General features: G+C 48.4%; 1 long non-coding RNA gene across 2 annotated transcripts; it reads left to right on the top strand.

The window, feature by feature from the left end:
- The first annotated feature begins 5,087 nt into the window (after nt 1–5,087).
- LOC119960042 lies at nt 5,088–11,077 on the top strand. Of its 2 annotated transcripts, none has more exons than XR_005459316.1 (3): nt 5,088–5,209; nt 7,007–7,129; nt 10,739–11,077. It is a non-coding gene; the product is annotated as an uncharacterized LOC119960042 (long non-coding RNA). The 2 variants fall into 2 exon arrangements; XR_005459317.1 differs by having other exon boundaries at nt 5,089–5,209; nt 7,007–7,122.
- The last annotated feature ends 1,115 nt before the right edge of the window (nt 11,078–12,192 follow it).

The raw sequence follows: 12,192 nt of genomic DNA, 5'->3' as shown, positions 1-12,192 counted from the left end.
GTATATATAACTTCCTTAGTTCGTCCTGTTGTCCCCTCAGATATTCCATCCGTTTGGTTAATGTATCTGCAGTCTGAGTTCTTGCAGCTTGTCTCCAATTCTCTTGGGTATATGGGTCTAGATAGCTTGGTGTTGTGATTCATGTTGTTTAGTTCCCTATCTGTCTCCAGCAGATATTGTTGTCTCTCGATAATGACTGTGCTGTTGTCCTTGTCTTCTGGTCTTATGAACAGATCAGTGTTGGGTCCAAACTCGCGGATTGTCTGTCCTTCTCTCCGGGTGAGATTGTGTCTGTCTCTCATTTCACTACTGTGACAGGGCAGAGACCTAATTGAAGGGATTAAAACATGAGAGTTCTTGAAAAGATGGGTAAGGATTTGGCAGGCGACAACAAGTTCAAAGAGTTTGGAGAGGATTGAAAGGACTCAGACGGGTATTCTGTCTGTCATGGACGGCAAAGTGGATGAATGAGTGGGAGCTGGAGAAAGTTGGTGTTCGGAGGAACCTGTTTGAGGCACTGATATCAAGGAAGCTCACGTATTTTGGACATGTGTTGTGAATAGGAAGGGAGTGTTTGGACAAAGAGGTAATGCCAGGCACCTGGAAACTGTGCACAAGGAAAGCCCAAGGTGGCCTGGGTGGATAGTATCAGAATGTGGACTGGCCTCTCGATGGGACAGGCAGTGAGAGCAGCGGAGAAATCAGTGAGAAAGATTGTCTAGACAGCGGCCAACACTCGGAATGAGGACGGATGAAAGACAAGACAGGACACCTTTTGCGGTAGACGAAAGACTATTTACTAAACAGGATAAAATTAATGTACTATATCTGCATTTGCAGATCATTGCAGTGGAAATGTGCTCTTGCTCAAAGAGAATCAGTCCACTGGAGTGAAAATTGGAAGACCGACCAGTCCAGAGGGAAACCCTCTGACCTTCCCTGTTCACCAAATGTCAGAATGAACATGGTTCAGTCCTGGATGTGATTAACAGCAGAATCCAACGCCTCTAATTACTTGTGAACTCGCTGGTGCCTCCGCAGATGGGATGCATTTCTGAATCCTATCCCACACACGGAGCAGATAAACGGCTTCTCATCAGTGTGAACTCGCTGGTGTGTCAGCAAGTTAAATGAATTGGTAAATCCCTTGCCACACACGGAGCAGGTGAATGGTCTTTCCCCAGTGTGAACTCGCTGGTGTGTCAGCAGGTTGGATAAAATAGTAAATCCCTTCCCACAGACAGAGCAGGAGAATGGTCTTTCCCCAGTGTGAACTCTCTGGTGTATCAGCAGGTTGGATGAATTAGTGAATCCCTTCCCACACAGTAAGCAGGTGAATGGTCTCACCTCAGTGTGAATTTGCTGATGTGCCATTAGGCAGGATGAATCTCTAAATCCTTTCCCACATTCGGAGCAGGTGGATGGTCTCTCCCCAGTGTGAACTCGCTAATGTCTCAGCTGGTTGGATGAATTAGTAAATCCCTTCCCACACACTGAGCAGGTAAATGGCTTCTCCCCGGTATGAACTCGCTGATGTGTTAGCAGGCTGGATGAATCTCTGAATCCTTTGCCACACATGGAGCAGGTGAATGGGCTCTTCCCAGAGTGAACTCGATGATGTCTCAACAAGTCAGACGAATTAGTAAATCCCTTCCCACAATGAGAGAAGGTGAACGGTCTCTCCCCAGTGTGAGTACTTCGATGAGTTTCCAGCTCAGATGGGAAAGTGAATCCCTTCCCACAATCTCCACATTTCCATGGTTTCCTCATGGTGCTGGTGTCCGTGTCTCGGTGCTTTTCCAGTCACACTGATCGTAAAGTGGCCGAATGACGCCGTCAGATCTTGCTTTTAATATTCTATTAAAGGAGATTAGAATTGTCATCACTGTCAGTACAGCTCACAAATTCAGAACAGACAAATGACTCACTGTGGAACATGCTTTCCTATCTCATTCCGCAAATGCTGTAACTTTCCACCCACTGCTCCGAATATATTTAATGATGCAGCCTCCACTGTTCTCTGGGGAAGAGAATTGCGAAAACTATCCACCCTCTGAGGGAAGAATTTTCTCCTCATTCACCCGAGGAAGGAGCTGTGCTCCGAAAGCTAGCCATTCAAAACAAACTTGTTGGACTTTAACCCGGTGTACTAAGACTTCGTACTGTGCCCACCCCTGTCCAACGCTGGCATCTCCATATCATATAAAGAGGCCGCCCGTATTTTGCACCTTTCATTTACTCAAACATTTTCTCTCCTGGTCACCGGGACCCTGAATCTGCTGCTCCGCCAAAATGACCGCGCATGCGCCCCGCTCCCTGTTGAACGGAGATGGCGCCGCTGGAACTGGGCCTTTCCCGGATAGAAGCTCCGCAGCTGCAAACTCGGGACATGCAGGATATGATTCCGGCCGTGGGGATTGTACCAGGTGTTTATGAAGCCTCCGTTCCCTCTCCACCCGGACTCACAGTTCCATTACTCACTCCGCCCCACGACTCTAACCACCACAAAGGCGCTCCCGCACTGGCAGGGCTCCGAACAAAGTGACAATGCGCATGCTCCAGATACAGCCTCGACTGCTCATGCACCGGAGACACCACTGCGCATGCTCCGGATACAGCACTGCGCCTGCTCACTGGCCTCCTGTGGAGTGAATAGGGCACATTCACAACCGCAGGGAATGATTGGTAATAGTCCTACCAATCAAATCCGAAACACTCAACCAAATAACTTTGTTACGATTTGAGATTAATTAATTCAAAATCTCAAATTGTGAATTGGTGATCTACTATGTTCCGTTTTCTCAGTGTTCTCTTGTGTGACCACGCAGAGGTGTTCAAGCTTCTATGCTGTTTCCCCTCTTACCTCCTCTCATGGTACTGACTCTGGCTGGGTTCAATCACGCCGTCACTGGTCCCTCTCTCTTTCTCTCTCTATTGCTGATACTGAATATTCAGTGTTTCACAGAATGATACTGCATGAATGGAAGTCGTTTGGCCCATTAGACTTGTACTGGCTCTTTGGAAGATCTCTTCATTGAATCCCACAGCCCTGCTGGCAGAGTGAGAACAATGTGTATCTGCTGTTTTCCTATTGGATTGTTCAGAGTCACATTCACCCCTGTGTAAAAAAATGATTTGCCCGTTTTCTTTTAGAATACCCAATTCATTTTTTCAATTAACGGACAATTTAGCGTGGCCAATCTACCTACCCTGCACATCTTTCGGTTGTGGGGGCGAAACCCATGCAAACACGGGAGAATGTGCAAACTCCACACCATGACAGCATTTAGCCTATCAATCTGAGGACATCATCATTATTATTGCCCTTGAAACTGTTGACAGAATCAACCACAATTCTGAAAGCTCCATTAGTTGTAACACTCTCAGTGAAAACATATTTATCTAGCAAAAAACACACAGCTTCTCCACAGCAGAAAGGAAACCACTCACACACCAGTTCAAACTCTGAATGATTTCGGATGTTGCTAGTAATTGTCCAGAACTAGTTGTTATTTGCGAGGTGAAGGTACATCAGTAGGAGGAGTTGGTGAAGAGGGTGACGGTAATAACCAGGCAGTCTGACTCACCAGGAATGCTGCTCTAGAGGAAGGTCCATGGGATCCACCCAAAGTACAATCATTGGCACTGGTATGACAGACTCCAGATAAACCTGATTTAAAACACTTGTCAGGACCCATACCCTAGCGTGAGAATGGTAAAGAGGTGATAGACTTTCCCTTATCTCTCACAGCAAGGACTCACCAATCCTACATGATGAGGTTTTCTATCACAAAGAGGCTCTAATTCGATTTGGGTCATATCTTGATGTCTTACAAAAATATTTTTTGTTTAGGGATCAAATTGGGGGAGTGTTTTTGTCTTTCGTGTCCCCATATGCTCATAATTAGTTCTGGTGGCTGAGGAAACACCAGGATGTTTATCAGCACCTGAACCTGTGTCCAAACTAATCCAGTCATGCAGCAGGAAGACTAATTGGGACGTTCCACACGATGATCTGGATAAATTGGGAAGAACAAGTCTTTTATGGGCTATTCAGAACTGAGGGAAGGAAGCACGGTATCTATGTTACTATGGAAATAAGTGTGTCAGGTACAAAATTTAAGAAGTCTGATAACTAGATTGAGAATAAGTACGATGTTTGATTTTATCCAAAAGGGACTAGATGTGGATGGTCACCATGCTCGTGGACAATGTCATACGATCACCACTCTTCAAATTTTCCTTTCTGAGCTCCAGGCAGGTAATATTAAACATTTAGGTGGGAAAGTGAAAGATCTGGTTCAGGGGAAGGTGCTCCTACAGACGTTTCACTGGGATAGTTCCCTCCATGCTTGAATTGAAATTAACTATTGTTACCTGTTCCTGGATCTCCTGTTGTTAGTTGGAGGAAGTCCACCATGGACCACCGTTGGAATATTGTGTATAGTTCTGTGGTCTAGCTAGTGTCTCATATAAGTTCAGCATAACCAGCTTGCTACTGTACTCAATGCCCTTCTTATAGAATATTATAATAACCTTTAATAATTTTTATTGAACCAAGTAGGCTGACATTAACACTGCAACAAAGTTACTGTGAAAAGCTCCAAGTCACCACATTCTGGCACCTGTTCAGGTTCACGGAAGTAGAATTCAGAATGTGCAATTCACCTAACAAACACGTCTTTCGGGAATTGTGGGAGACAACTGGAGCACCCAGAGGGAAGCCATGCAGATACAGGGAGAGCGTGCCGACTCCACACAGACAGTGACCCAGCTGGGAATCGAACCTGGAGCTGTGAAACCACTGTGCTACCGTGCTGACCCATATGCCTTAACTGTTCTCTTCACCTATCCTACCACCTTTAATGACTTCTGCACATATACACGTAGGTACCTCTGCTCCTTTACCCCACGATGGCACAGTGATTTCACGCGGATTTGATTCCGATGAAACCGCCCGGCTGAGTCCAGCATCGGCACTGCGCATGCTCCACATCACCATGCCCGGGGAGTGATTGACGGCAGCCCTGGACCAATAGAAAGAAACTGGCGGGACTGGAGGACCCAGCTGCTCCTCCAGCCAATCAGAGTGAATCAGGGACGTGACTGAGCCCCAATCACCATCCTTTATTGGAGCATGCGCAGTGCCGATGATAGATCAGGATTTCGGCGGTCGGGTGGAAATTCTCAGCCGGTCAATTTCAGCTCGGTGAGTCATAAGGGAGGGATGGAGCCGGTGGATGGGTCGGGAGGTTTCATAAACACTCCGTGTAGGCCCCAAATTCGGATTACGAAGCTCGGATATGGGCGTTGAATTGGCGATCGCTGCTCGGGCTTTTCCCCGAGACAGGCCCGGGTTTGCCCCGCCTCCCATTCACTCTGATTGGCTGGAGGACCTTGTTCGGTCCTCCAGCGCCGCCCCCTCTTTCTATTGGTCCGAATCTGCCGTCAATCAGTACCCGGGCATTGAGAGCTGGAGCAAACCCTTCACAATCATGTGGAGATGCCGGTGTTGGACTGGGGTGAACTCAGTAAGAAGTCTGACACCAGGTTAATGTCCAATAGGTTTGTTTGAAATCACTAGCTTTTGGAGCACTGCTCCTTAGGTGAATGAAGAGGTATGTTCTAGAAATATATACATAGTCAAAGATGCCAGGCAATGCTTTGAATGCGAGCATTTGCAGGTAATTAAGTCTTGACAGATCCAGAGAGAGGTGGAATCCAGGTTAAAGAAGTGTGAATTGTCTCAAGCCTGGACTGTTGGTAGCATTTCGCAAGCCCAGGTCAGATGGGGGGGGGGGGCGGTGAATGTAATGTGATATGAATCCAAGGTCCCGGTTGAGGCCGTACTCATGTGTGCGGGACTTGGCTATAAGTCTGCTTGGCAATTCTGCTTTGTCGTGCATCCTAAAGGCTGCCTTAGAACGCTTACCCGGAGATCAGAGGCTCAATGCCCTTGACTGCTGAAGTGTTCCCCGACTGGAAGGGAACTGCCTGGGAAGGAAACCCTGGCAGGTGGGCGGGGAGGATTCACAAACTCCCAATAAGCCCCCGAAGCGTGGTACATTGGCTAGACCTTGCAGATGCTGTGACAGTGGATGAACAGGCGTCGCGTGACAATGAATTGGGTACACTCAATTTATTTTTAAAAAGTAAACTTTCAATGAATTCAAATTTTACCTTCTGTCTTGGTGAGATTCATATCTGGGAGGCAGGAAGACCATTGGGACAGTACAAAATATTTTTGTCACTCTGGAACATGAATTGGACAGTAAAGATATTAATTTTGGGTCATTAGGACAGTAAAAAATACTTTTGAGCATTTCTCCTCAGCGGATATAAAAATATTGAAAATGGGATAAAGGTTGTTTGGCTGACAGTCAATCTTTTTTACTTTTTAAAAATAAATTTAGAATTCCCAATTCAGTTTTTCAAATTAAAGGGCAATTTAGCGTAGCCAATCCACCTAACCTGCACATCTTTGGGTTGTGGGGGTGAAATGTGCAAACTCCACATGGTCAGTGACCCGGAGCAAACCTGTGACCTCAGTGCCGTGAGACAGCAATGCTAACCACTGCACCACTGTGCTGCCCAAGTCAAACATTGTCCTGGTCGGTCAGGAGTCCTTTTGCTTCCCAATTGGCTGAGGAAGGCAGTGTGTCACAAGGATGGATGTGTTGACCGATTAATGGCTGGAGGAAATGAAATGAAAATGAAAGTTGCTTATTGTCACGAGTAGGCTTCAATGAAGTTACTGTGAAAAGCCACTAGTCGCCACATTCCGGCGTCTGTTCGGGGAGGCTGGTATGGGAATTGAACCATGCTGCTGGCCTGCCTTGGTCTGCTTCAAAAGCCAGCGATTTAGCCCAGTGTGCTAAACCACCACCCAGGATGGTGACAGGTCATGTGATCAAACCTCCAGGAATACATTTAATCAAAGTTGGTGAGGAGAAAATGTGGTGAATTTCTATCCTAAACTAACAGTGAGGTTTCTGTAAATTTACAGGATACTGGAAGTGGAGGTTTAACAGACGGGAAACGCAAACCAAACATCACATCGCGATCTGACAGAATCACACGATTCATTAGAAACTGAATTTCAGCTGCATCTGGGTGTGGGAGGTAAAAGGTTTGTCTGTTCTGTCTGTGAGGGAAGATTTCAGGTCTCAGTGTGACTGGAAAAGCCCCGAGATTCACAAACCCTGGTTAGACCAAACCTGGAGAACTGTGTTCAGTTCTGGGCAACAATCCTGAGGAAGGATAGAATGGCCTCGGAGGGAGTGTGGCACAGATTTACCTGAGTGATATCTGAACCCCCCGGGATTAAATTACAAAGCGAGATTAGACAAAAATGTCAGAGTCAGCTGGCAGCACGGTCGCGCAGTGAGTAGCACTGCTGCCTCACAGCGCCAAGGTCCCAGGTTCGATCCCGACTCTGGGTCACTGTCCATGTGCAGTTTGCACATTGTTTGCGTGTGTTTCGCCCTCACAGCCCAAAGATGTGCAGGGTAGGTGGATTGGAAAAAATGAATTGGGTACTCTAAATTTATTGTTAAAATTTCCCCCCCCCCCCCCCCGCCTAACCTTACTTTTTAGGACACTACGGGCAATTTAGCATGGCCAATCCACCTAACCCGCACATCTTTGGACTGTGCATTGATCATTGCAGCATTAATGTAAACCTACTTGTGGCACTAATAAAGATTATTATTATCTGGAGCAATCCAGTCAGAGTCATTCTCCTGCTCTGGCTCTGTATCCTCACAGGTTTATTTCTCTCAGGTTTCTATCCAATTTATAAAAAAAAGAATTTATTGTGTCTATTTCCAAACACTGTCATAAGCAGCAAGTTTAACGTCATTGCCACTGGCTGTGTAAAAACATTCTTCCTCATACCTCCTGGACCATTTACATGCATAGATACGGAGCAACATAGAAAATAGAAGCAGGAGGCCATTCGGCCCTTCGAGCCTGCTCCACCATTCATTACGATCGGAGCTGATTCAGCTCAATAGCCTAATCCCGCTTTCCCCCCGTATCCTTTGATCCCCTTCACCCTAAGTTCTGTATCTAACTACTTCTTGAAAACATGCAATGTTTTGGCTTTAATTAGTTCCTGTAGCGACGAATTCCACAGGCTCACCACTCTCTGGGTGAAGAAAGTTCTCCTCATCTCTGTCCTAAAAGGTCTGCCCCGTATCCTCAGACTGTGACCCCTATTTCTGGACACACCCATTATCGGGAACATCCTTCCTGAATCTATTCTGTCTCGCCCTGTTTTTTTTTAAAACATAAATTTAGAGTGCCCAATTTTTTTTTTGCAATTAAGGGGCAGTTTTAACGTGGCCAATCTACCTACCATGCACATCTTTGGATTTGTGGAGTGAGACCCACGCAAACACAGGGAGAGGGTGCAAACTCCACGCAGACAGTGACCCGGGGCAGGGATTGAACCTGAGTCCTTGGCGACATGAGGCAGCAGTGCTAACCACTGCTACACCGTGCCACCCACTTTTTATAGGTTTCTATGAGATCCCCCCTCATTCTTCTGAACTCCAGCGAATACAATCCTAACCGATTCAACCTAACCTGCACATCTTTGAACTGTGGGAGGAAACCGGAGCACCCGGAGGAAACCCACACAGACACGGGGAGAAAGTGCAAACTCCACACCGTCAGGTTGGGAATTGAACCCGGGTGCTGTGAGGCAGCAGTGCTAAGCACTATGCCACCCCCTGTCTTGCAACCCTCAAGAGAAAAAAAATCCTCATCTCCATCTTGAATGGGTGACCCCTGACTTTGCAACAGTGACCCCCTTGTTCCAGATTCTCCCACAAGAGGAAACATCCTTTTATTTTAAATAGAATTTACAGTGCAGAAGGAGGCCTTTCGGCCCATCGAGTCTGCACCGGCTCCTGGAAAGAGCACCCTACCCAAGCTCAACACTTCCACCCTATCCCCATAACCCAGTAACCCCACCCAACACTAAGGGCAATTCTGGACACTAAGGGCAATTTATCATGGCCAATCCATGCGCAACTTTGGATTGTGGGAGGAAACCGGAGCACCTGGAGGAAACCCACGCACACACGGGGGAGGATGTGCAGACTCCGTACAGACAGTGACCCAAGCCGGAATCGAACCTGGGACCCTGGAGCTGTGAAGCGATTGTGCTATCCACAATGCTACCATGCTGCCCACTCCACATCCTCTCCACATCCACCCTGTCGAGACCCCTCAGGTTCTTATCTTGTTCAATCCAGGTTTTACCCAAAACTTTAAATCTGTGTCCCGATTGCTTGTACGATCAGTGAATGGAAACAGAGTTTCTTTGTCCACCCAATGGAAATCTGCCATAATCTTGTGGACCTGAATCAAATCTCCCCTCAACCTCCTTTGCTGGAACCATTCTGGTAAATCTCCTCTGCACCTTCTCCAAGAACCTTCACATTCTTCCTGAAGAGTGGTGACCAGAGCTTTATAAAGATTCATTGGGCGCGATTCTCCGCAAATGCGGAGAGTCGTGAAGGCTGCCGTGAAACTGGCCGTGTTTCACGGCAGCCTCCGCACCCCTTCCCGGGACCCGATTCTGCTCCCCGGTCGGGGCTAGCAGCGGGGCCCCGTGAACCTCGGCATCGCAGGCTTAGTGAACTTCGCTAAGCCCGCGCGCCAAGTTTAACGGCGGCATGCGCGGGCCGTTATGCCCCTCAGCCGCCCCATGGACTGATCCAGCGGGGCGGCGGAGGAACAAAGAGTGCGCGGGGTTCGGACCCGCTGCCCGCGATCGGTGCCCCTGCCACCCTTGGCACGGCCGTGGTACGGCCGTTCCAATCGGTGGCATGGTTCTCCAGAACGGCACTTTGCGGCCGTTTTCACGAACTGTGAGAGCAGGTGTGTTGGAGTTCGTGAAAACGGCTGTGAAGGCCTGGGAAATCGGCCCATCGGCTAGGGGAGAAAACGGCGAGCAGTAATTCGTGTCGTGGAGCGGCCGTGTTGGGGGGGGGGGGAATAGCAGGAGGTCGGGAAAAATGTCGGGAAGGCCCTCCCGCTATTCTCCGACCCATCGTGGGGGGCGGAGAATCGCGCCCATTGAATTTAATTAGAACCATAGAATTCCTACAGTGCAGAAGGAGGCCATTCGGCCCATCAAGTCTGCACTGATTCTCTGAAAGGGCACACTGCCTAAGCCCACAGCCCTACCCTGTCCCTGTAACCCCGTAGCCCCACCTAACCTGCACATCCCTGGACATTAAGGGGGAATTTATCAAGGCCAATCCACCTAACTTTCCCTTCTTTGGATTGTTGGAGGAAACCTGAGCACCGGGTGGAAACCCACGCAGACACGGGGAGAAAGTGCAAACTCCACACAGACAGTCACCAAGGCCGGAATTGAACCCGGGTCCCTGGCACTGTGAGGCAGCAGTGCTAATCACTGTGCCACCAGAAGCCTTGCTACCCTGTTTCGGTATCAATATTTCTAATTATGAAGCCCAAGATCGAATTTGCTTTGCCAATTACTCTCTTAATATGTCTTGTAGATATACAAAATCCCACTTCACCTCTCTCTCACTCCTCCCAAAGAGGCCAGTTGGGTTTTTATGACAATCCAGCAGTTTTCATGGTCACTTTTTCCTAGTGCCGGCCCCACAAATGGCCAGATTGATTCAGCTCAATTTCACAACCTGCCTTTGTGTTTTTGTGGGTTCTCACTCACTCCCTATTTTCTGTTTTCAATCAGTTTCACAGGGTGTTCGAAGGGGAGACTTCAAGGTCTGGAATCTAAAACCAAACATCACATCAGGATCTGACAGAGTCCTCAATTTATCATATCCTGAATATCAGCGGATTTTGAACATGGACGGAAAAAGCATCATTCACAGTGGAGAGGAACCGTACACGTGTTGTGTGTGTGGACGAGGATTCACTCGATCATCGGGGCTCAAAAGCCACGAAATGCAGTCACACTGAGGAGAAACCGTGGAAATGTGCGGACTGTGGGAAAGGATTCACTTACCCATCCAGGCTGGAAACTCATCGGCGCAGTCACACTGGGGAGAGACCATTCACCTGCTTCAAGTGTGGGAAGGGATTCACTCAGTTATCCGCCCTGCGCAAACACCAGCGAATTCACGTTGGGGAGAGACCATTCACCTGCTTCAAGTGTGGGAAGGGATTCACTCAGCCATCCGCCCTACGCAAACACCAGCGAATTCACACTGCTGAGAGATCTTTTCAATGTCCATATTGCGGGAAGTGCTACAGAAGTTCTGGGGAACTGCTGCTCCATAAACGTGTTCACACTGACGAGAAACCATTCCGGTGCTCTCACTGTGGGACTGGGTTCAGACGATCTTTTGACCTCACTGTACATCAGCAAATTCACACTGGGGAGAGGCCATTCACCTGCTCCCAATGTGGGAAGGGATTCACTCAGTCATCCAACCTGCTGTCACACCAGCTAATTCACACTGGGAAGAGGCCATTCATCTGCTCTCAGTGTGGGAAGGGATTCACTCAGTCATCCACTCTGCGGAACCACCAGCGAATTCACACTGGGGAGAGGCCATTCACCTGCTCTCAGTGTGGGAAGGGATTCACTCAGTCATCGGCCCTGCGCAAACACCAGCGAATTCACATTGGGGGGAGGCCATTCACCTGTTCTTGGTGTCGGATGGGATTCCCTCAGTCATCTGACCTGGAGAAGCACCAGCGAATTCACACTGGGGGGAGGCCATTCACCTGCTCCAAGTGTGGGAAGGGATTCACTCGGTCATCCGACCTGGAGAAACACCAGCGAGTTCACACTGGGGAGAAACCATTCACCTGCTCCTGGTGTGAGAAGGGATTCACTCAGTCATCAGCCCTGCGGAGACACCAGAGAATTCACACTGGGAAGAGGCCATTCACCTGCTCCTGGTGTGGGAAGGGATTCATTGATTCATCCGAACTGCAGAGGCACCAGCGAGTTCACACTGGGGAGAGGCCATTCACCTGCTCCAAGTGTGGGAAGGGATTCACTCAGTTATCCACCCTGCAGAGGCACCGGCGAGTTCACACTGGAGAGTGACCGTTCACCTGCTCCAATTGTGGGAAGGGATTTACCACTTCATCCAACCTCCTGACTCACCAACGACGCCACAGAGCAGTTACCTTAACGGCGTTCAAAAAGCATCTGGACAAACACATGGATAA

This window comes from Scyliorhinus canicula, unplaced genomic scaffold (genome assembly GCF_902713615.1).
Source record: "Scyliorhinus canicula unplaced genomic scaffold, sScyCan1.1, whole genome shotgun sequence".
Taxonomy (NCBI): Eukaryota; Metazoa; Chordata; class Chondrichthyes; order Carcharhiniformes; family Scyliorhinidae; genus Scyliorhinus; species Scyliorhinus canicula.
This window is presented reverse-complemented; position numbering and strand designations above follow the sequence as displayed.